The following is a 9,395-nucleotide window of genomic DNA, read 5'->3' on the forward strand; positions in this document are numbered from 1 at the left end:
TCCCTCAGTTCACTAGGTTTTGCTTTTTTCCACATGTTCTCCATATCCAAAGTATTCAGTAGGACAAAAATTATCTGTACTATAAACTTTTGTATAATATTCTTACTTGAGTCATAATCAAAAGGCTGCATCACTGAAACAGTAACAGTAGACCCTGATATCAATAATTCTACTATTCAAGTTCACACATTAATGATGAGGTGCTGTAATCTTGACTTTGAAACAAACTTTTTTAACCTGATGGATTTCAAAGTTTAAAGATTCATAGTGACTATACCTTTGAATATGGGGTTATGTGTCCAGTCTGGAGAAGACCAGGCATTTATTTGAAGATATTGCTTTTATCTATTAGTTCAATGTGGCCTTTCTTCCTTCTTTTCTTCCTTCTTTTCTTCCTTCTTTCTTTCCTTCCTTTCTTCCTTCTGTCCTTCTCTCCTTCCTTCTCTCTTTCTCTTCTTCCTCTTTCTTTTTCTTTCTTTCCCTTTTTTCATTCTCTTTCTCACTTTCTATTTCTCTTTACCTCTTTCCTTCCATTTTCCTTACTTCCTTTTTTCTTTCTTTTTTTTCTTTCTTTCCTTCTTCATTGCAATAGAGAACTCTTGGTGAGGACAGTTGTCACACCAATGTAGATTAACAACTGCCCTGGCACTTGCATTCTCAGTGTCCTGGGGAGCTAAGAAATTAAGTGATTTTCCAAGAGTCATATAGCCACTGTGTCAAAGTTAAGACTTGAATCCCATTCTCCCTACCTCTGAGGCTGATTCTACATCCACTACAACAGAGGTATCAAAAACTCGGTGCAAGCAATACTGCTGAATGCTGGCCCAACCAGATTAAAAACTAATTACTGCTTCTCTTTGTTTGTAACCACTGCACAACACCATCACAGGCTCTCTCTTATTTATAGTATTTAAATTTGTCTCTTTGAAAATGAATGTTCACCTGGAAACCTTTGATGAAAAGCAAAATATCCACCTAATCAACAAAAGAATGTTTAAATTCTTCCAGACTTTAATGGTAGTCATTCATTCATTCCACAAGCATTTGTACATGTACCATATGCAGAGTTCTAGGTGTTGTTTGGATAGAGATTTGAAGACAAGTCCTTGCCTTTGGGGATCTTGTGATGAGGGAGAGAGAGAGAGAGAGAGAGAGAGAGAGAGAGAGAGAGAGAGAGAGAGAACAGATATGAGCTGCCATAAAATGAATAATTAAACAAAAACACACACATAGATTATCAAGTTTCTAATACCAGCTTATTCCTATGCTAGAATGTTTCCCAATGAGAATAAATTCCAAAACTCCTTTAGCTTTGCAAGTTTATATGTGTGGGACCTTGGGCAAGACATTTAACTTATCAGAAATTCAATTCTACATCTGTAAATTGAAGGGGTTTGACAAGATGTCTTTTTTTTTTGCTTTTTTAGGAATTGGGGTTAAGTGACTTGCCCAGGGTCACACAGCTAGTAAATGTCAAGTGTTTGGTCTGAGGCCGGAATTGAACTCAGGTCCTCCTGACGTCAGGGCCGGTGCTCCATCCACTGTGCCACCTAGCTGCCCCTTGACAAAATGTCTTCTAAGACACCATCTCTAAGTCTATGATTCTGTAACTTATGAACATGGAAACTTTCCCCTACTCTTCTTTTTGTCTTCAGTGTAAATCTGTAATTTCACCATTGTAGGGAAGTCTTGATGTGCCAACTCCTCACTGGTTTGGCAATTTTACTTTAATTTATAGTAGGGCACTAAGAGAGTAAATAATATGTCTGCAGTTACATAGCTAATATGTGGGAGAAGTAGGGGTTAAATCCAGGTTTATCCTGATGTAAAGCAAGCCTTCTAACCACTAGGTCACTCACTTCTAGTGAGGAAGAGAGAGAGAGAGAGAGAGAGAGAGAGAGAGAGAGAGAGAGAGAGAGAGACAGAGAGAGAGACAGAGAGAGAGACAGAGAGAGAGAGAAACTTAAAACCAAAACATTTCAGGTTAGAATAGCTATGATAACCATGTTGTTGTTTGAAATCAGTGAGCAATATGAAAGAATCTTGACTAAAGCAAAGTATAGATTTGGAATGATTATTTTGAGAATCCAGAGAAATGGATGAGAATGAATAAGGAATTGCTTTGAGGGTAGTGGGGGGGGGAGCTAAAATACCTAGAAATTGAAAGATTTTTCAGTAAGAATATTCCTGATACTTACTTTGATTCTTAAAAAAGTAACAGACTACAAAATCCTGCATACAAAACACAATGTGCCTACCTCTTCACCTTTACACTAGCTCAAAGGGAAGTCTTGCCAAAGGTGGGCTGAACAAAAGGTCAAAGGGTTCTGAAAAAGTCTTGCCTTCTTGCACTTACTTGACTCCCATTTCAAACTCATTTTCATTAGGTGGGTTATTTGATTGTATGTATGTTTTTCTTCCTCTGCCTTTCCCCCCTGCAGGGAGCTGTCTACCCATTCTGTTTTTATTGCTGTACTAAAGACTCAAACAGAGGGCCATGTGATTTGGCCGCTTCCATAAAAATGAATTTACTGCAAAAACCCTTGTTTTCTTTTTATTCTTATGGGGACATGAGAGGCTGTCTGGGCGGCTGTAGTAATTGCAGTATAACTTCTGTAGTACTTGTCTGAAGCTGTTTAAGGCATGAAATTTCAGTGGGCTGAGTAGAAATGAGTCTTGGACTTGATGTCAGTGGCCCTGGATTTGTCTGCTGATTTTACCATTTACTACTTAAATAACCTTGAGACTTAGTTTCCTCCTCTCTAAAATGGGAATGATAATACTTGTACTCTCAAAAGGCCATACTTAAGGATCTAGAAGGACACATGTGGCCTCAAGGCTGCAGGTTCCCCATCCCTGCCCTAGAACAAAATTCACTTTCTTATGACTCCCATATATGTTTCCCCTCATTACAGTGAATTAATGCATGGATGGTTATCTGAATGAAAGAATGAGAAACACTAAGCATTCACTATGTGCCTAATACTCTTAATACAGATACCAAAGCGAAACAAGTATAGGCTTAAGGGAGGAAACAACAGTGAGGAGAGTAGTATCCAGGGAAGAAAGTTAAGGTAGTCACAAAAATTATAAGTGAAACAGTTGGAATTTAAATTGGCATGCTCTTTCCAGAGGAAGTAGAGGTTTTTATTTGATTACAGTTTTCAGCAAAAGATAGAAGGATGGGCTGGGATAGATATGGGAGAAAAGGGCAAGAAATGGTTGGAAGAAGAGAAGACTACATGAACCTAGGGAAGGACAGGTAAAGTGCCTTATATACTCTTATGCATGGTTTCTGGGGGTACAGTTCGGCTGACAGAGCAGCAGCAGATAGAATAGTCAACTCAAAAAAAATTATTAAGCATTTCTTTTCCACCTTTTACCTTTATTCTGTGTGTGTGTCTCTCTACTTCAAATGTGTTTCTTGTAAACAATATATCATAGAATTCTGGTTTTTAATCCACTTTGCTATCTGCTTCTGTTTTATGGGATAATTCATCCCATTCATATTCACAGTTATGATTACTATGTATTTCCCTCCATCCTATTTTTCCCATTTATACATTTCTCTCTCTCCTTTCACCCTGTCCCTTCACACCATTATTTTGCTTCTGACCACCACCCTCCCTCAATCTGCCCTCCCTTCTACCAACCTCCCCCCTTTTTTTCTTTTCCCTTTCCCATCCTACTTCCCTATAGAGTAAGATAGATTTCCTTACCGAAATGAGGGTGTAGGTTATTCCCTTTTTCAGCCAAATCCAATGAGAGTAAGGCTCAAACAATGCTCATCCCCTCCCTTCTTTTCCTCTGCTATAACAGGTCTTTTCTACCTCTTCATGTGATAGGTTATCCCATTCTGCTTCCTCCTTTCCTCTTTTCCCAGTACAATCCTTTTTTCACCCCTTAATTTTTTTTATCATTACATCAAAGTCAACTTACATCTGTCTATATATACTCCTATATACCTTAATAGAGATACAGTTCTTAAGAATTATAAGTTTCATCTTCCCATGTAGGGATGTAAATATTTTGTCCTTATTAAAATCCATGTTGTTGTTGTTTTTCTTTCCTGTTTACCTTTTTATGCTTCTCTTGAATTTAGTATTTGAAGATTGAATTTTCCTTTTAACTCTGGTCTTTTCATCAGTAAAATTTGAAAGTCCACTGTTTCATTGAATGTCCATTTTTTTCCCCTGAAAGAAAGGCTATGCTCACTCTTAATGGTAGATGAATTTTGGTTGTAATCCAAGCTCCTTCGTCTTCCAGAATATTGTATTCCAATCCCTTCAATCCTTGAATGTAGAAGCTGCTAAGTCCTTTGTAATCCTGACTGTGGCTCCTTCATATTTGAATTGTTTCTTTCTGTATACTTGAAGTATTTTCTCTTTGATGTGATGATTCTGGAATTTGTTTACAATTTTTGGAGTTTTCATTTTGGGATCTCTTTAAGGAGGTGGTCAGTGGATTCTTTCAATGACTATTTTACCTTCTAGTTCTAGGATATCAGGGCAGTTTTCCTTGATAATTTCTTGAAAGATTCTGTCTAGGCTTTTTTGTGCTCTTGCTTTTCAGGTAGTCCAATACTTCTTAAATTAACTCTCCTAGATCTATTTTCCAGGTCAGTTGTTTTTCCAATGATGTATTTTACATTTTCTTCTGTTTTTTTCATTCTTTTTCTTTTATTTGACTGATTATTGATGTCTCATAGAGTCATTAGCTTCCACTTGCCCAATTATAATTTTTAGAAAGTATTTTCTTCAGTTAGTTTTTGTACCTCCTTTTCCATTTGGCCAGTTCTGCTTTTAAAGGATTTGTTTTCTTCAGTGGAATTTTTTACCCATTTGGCCAATTCTATTTTTTAAAAAGTTGCTTTCTTCAGCATTTTTTTGTGCTTCCTTTTCCAAGCTATTGACTCTTTTTTTATAATTCTTTTTTATAACTTATTTATTTTCCTAATGTTTCTTCTACCTCACTTATTTGATTTTTAAAATCTTTTTTGAGCTCTTTCAAGAGGACTTTTTGGGCTTGAGACCAATTCATATTACCCTTTGAGGCTTCACATGTAGGCATTTTGATGTTATTACCTTCCGAGTTTGTGTTTCATCATCATAGCAACTTTGTATGATCAGAGCTCCTTTTTTGCTCATTTTCTAGTCTGTTTCATGACTTTAAAAATTGAGCTCTGCTCCTGGGGTGCAGGGGGCACTGTTTCAAATTTCTTGCACTGAAGGGCAGGGGGCCTGGTCACTGGCTTTCTGTACCAGGGACTCTGCGGCTTGTGGCTTGCTCATTGCACTGGGATAGCTGGGCCTAGTCATGCCTGTTGTGCCCAGGGTTCCAGGGCTGGCAGTTTTCCTGCTTTGCTGTGGCTGGAGGCCTCTCAGCTGGCCTAGTATGCCACTGGCTTGCCCAGACATCACCTGTGCTAAGCTGTGCTCACCTTTTAACCAAGTAAGACAGGCCTTTCCTGAAGTCCTTCCAAAGTTATCTTGGGTGGATAAATTGTTTCCCCTATCTTTTTCTGGGTTCTGTCATTCCAGAATTCTCTTAGAGGCTTGATTTAATGTTGTTTGTGAGGGAAACTGGGGAGAGTTCAGGCAACTTCCTGGCTTCTCTCCACCATCTTGGCTCCACTGAACTTATTTTTTTTCAAATAGTTTATGTAGTATTGGCATTAATTATTGCTTAATTTTGAATTTATATTCCTTAAGCCCAGTAGAATTCACTTGTAAAGCCATCTGGTCCTGGGTTTTTTTTTTTCCTTAGGAATCTCATTGACAGCTTGTGCAATTTATTTTTCTAAGATAGGATTATTTAAGCATTCTATTTCCTCTTATATAAATCTGGGAAGTTTTCATTTTTGTAAATAATAATCCATTTCACATGGATTGCTAATTTTATTGGTATGTAATTGGGCAAAATAACTCCTAATAATTGCTTTAATTTTATCTTCATGGGTGTTGCATTCACTCCTTTCATTTTTTATGCCAGTAATACTGAATGGTTTATCTATTTTATTGTTTTCCCCCATAAAACAAGGTCCTACTTTTATTAGTTCAACAGTATTTTTATTTTCAATTTTATTGATTTCTCCTTCAATTTTCAGATTTACCAGTTTCACATTTAATTGGGGATTTTTAATTTGTACTTTTTCTAGTTTTTTTAATTGCATGCTCAATTCATTGATCTAATCTTTTCTTGATGTACATGTTTACAGATTTAAATTTTCTTCTAAGTTGTAGTTTAGCTATATCCCATATTTTGGAATATTGTCTCTTTCTTGACATTATCTTTAATGAAATTGTTGATTGTTTCTATGATTTGTGTTGTTGACCCATTCATTCTTCAGGATTAGATTATTTAGTTCCCAAATAATTTTTAATTTATGTTACCACAGCCTTTTATTATATGTAATCTTTATTGCATGATGGTCAGGAAAAGATGTATTTAATATTTCTACTCTTCTGCATTTCACTATGAGATTTTTTGCCTTAATAAATGGTTAATTTTTGTGAAGGTGCCATATACAGCTGAGGAAATATATATATACTGCTTTTAATCCCACTCAATTTTCTCCAGAAGTTTATCATTTCTAACATATCTGTTGATCTCCTCAACTTATTTCTTATTTTTTTATGGTTAGATTTTTCCAGTACTGACAGGCAAAAATTGAAGTCCCCCACTAGTATAGATAGTTTTACTGTTTATTTTCTCCTATAATTCATTTAACTTTTCCTTCAAACCTTTGGGTGCTATGCTATCAATAGTCATATGTGGGGGGGGAAGCTCTATATCACTATTGATTAGAGAAATGCAAATTAAAATAACCTCTCTCTTTTTACTCTGTCCTTCCTCTGATGTCTACTTTGTTTCTGACAACTATCTTCCTTCATCTACCTTCCTTTTTCTTACTCTTTCCTTTTGCTTTTCCCTTTCCCCTTCTACTTCCCTGTTTGGCAAGATAGATTTCTATTGCCAATTGAGCATGTGTATGTATGTGTGTATATATATATATGTGTATATATATATGTGTATATATATATGTATATATATGTATATATGTATATATGTGTGTGTATATGTATATGTATGTATGTATATATACATATACACACATATATACATATATACATATATACATATATACATATATACATATATACATATACACACACATATATACATATATACATATATACATATATATGTATATATGTATATATGTGTGTGTATATGTATATGTATGTATGTATATATATACATATATATACATATATATATGTATATATGTATATATGTATATATGTGTGTGTATATGTATATGTATGTATGTATATATATATATTCCCCTCTTTGAACCAATTTAGAAATTTAGATGTGTGTGAAAGTACAAGTGTTGCCCATCCCATCCCTACCTTTTCCCCTTCACTGCAAAAACTCTTCCTTGTATGCCTTTTTTATGTGAGATAATTTTCCCCATTCTTCTTCCTCTTCGCCTTTGTCCCAAGGCATCCCTCTTTTTCACCTATCCATTTCTTATATCATCCAACATAATCAATTCATTCCCATACCTTCTTTTTATGTGGAGTCCTTCTAAGTGCCCTAATAATGATAAAGTTCTTAGAAGTTGCATGTATCATCTTCTCATACTGCAAGATAAACAGTTTAATCTTTGATTCCTCTTTCGTATTTACCTTTACATACTTCTCTTGAGTTTTGTATTTGAAAGTCGAATTTTCTGCTCAGTTCTAATCTTTTCATCAGGAATGCTATTTCATTAAATTTCTATTTTTTTTCTCTTGAAAGATTATATTCAGTTTTTTTTTTTCTGGCTAGGTTATTCTTGGTTGTAATCCCAGCTCTTTTGACTTCCAGAATATCATATTCCAAGACCTCTTCTCCTTTAACATGGCAGCTACTAAATCTTGTGTGATCCTGACTGTCACTCCATATTATTTGAATAGTTTCATTCTAGCTACTGGACATATTTTCTCTTTGACCTGGGAGGTCTGGAATTTGGCTAAAATATCCCTGAGAGTTTTTATTTGGAATCTCTGGTGGTGATTGGTGTACTCTTTCAATCTCTACTTTACCATCTGGATCTAGGATATGTGGGATATCTAGTTTTAGAATATGTATTTCTCCTTGATAATTTCTTGAAATATGATGTCTAGGCTCTTTTGCTTTTTATCATGGCTTTTAGGTAGTCTAATAACTCTTAAATTATCTCTCCTCATTCTATTTCCCAGGACAGCAGTTTTCCAGTGAGATATTTCACATTTTCATCTATTTTTTCCATTCTTGTAATTTTCCTTTATTGTTTTTTTTTAATATCTCATGGGGGCATTAGCTTTCACTTGCCCAATTCTAATTTTTAAGGAATCATTTTGTACGTCCTTTCCCATTTGGCTAATTTTATTTTTTAAGGTGTTCTTTTTTTTCAGTTAATTTCAGTCTCTCTCTCTCTCTCTCTCTCTCTCTCTCTCTCTCTCTCTCTCTCTCTGTGTGTGTGTGTGTGTGTGTGTGTGTCTTCCAATTTGGCCAATCTTGGTTTTTTAAGGCATTATTTTCTTCAGTATTTTTTGTCTCTTTTACTAAACCACTAAATTTCTTTTCATATTTTTACTTTGTTTTATTTTTTTACCTAATTTCTCCTCTATCACCCTTATTTGATTTTGAGAATCATTTTTTAAGTTCTTCCAGGACTTCTTGTTGGGCTTGTGTCTAATCTACTTTTTTTTCCTTTGAAGCTTTGTTTGTGGTTGTTTTGACTTTATTGTCTTCTGCATTCGTATCTTGATCTTCCCTGTCACCATAGTACCTTTTTATGGTCAGGTTCTTTTCTGTTGTTGTTATTTTGCTCATTTTTCCATGCTATTTTTTGATTTTGAACTTTATATTAAAGTTGGGCTCTGTTCTCAGTGTGAGGTAGATGGGGCACTGTCTCAAACTTTAAGCTTTTTTACACTCCTGTTTTCAAAAATAGTTCTGGGTTGAGAAGTTTTCAGTGCTTCCAAGGTGTTGTGATTTGGGGAGAGGCATGATCACTGTTCTCCTGGTCTATACTTTGATCCTCACCCAGAAAAAAGCCCCTGGTCCTTTAGGATTGCAATTGATGCTGCTCTTCAGGGCCCTAGCTCCCTTGAGACTGGAAACAATACTGTTTTTCAGGTCCCTGATTCCTCCTGATGAAAAACAATACTGCCCTTCAGGGCTTCCACTCCTCTTGACTGAAAATGCTCCTCTCCATCCTTGAATTATGACCCAGAAGTTGGTATAAGCAATGTAATTGTCAAACAGTGTCTTGTCCTGTGTTTAGTGCTAACACAGGGGTCCCCCATGATCTCTTTTGACCAGTTGCCAGATTTCCATACCATTTCTAGTTTTGGAAACCT

Source organism: Phascolarctos cinereus, unplaced genomic scaffold, assembly GCF_003287225.1.
Source record: "Phascolarctos cinereus isolate Bilbo 61053 unplaced genomic scaffold, phaCin_HiC Scaffold_5;HRSCAF=322, whole genome shotgun sequence".
Taxonomy (NCBI): domain Eukaryota; kingdom Metazoa; phylum Chordata; class Mammalia; order Diprotodontia; family Phascolarctidae; genus Phascolarctos; species Phascolarctos cinereus.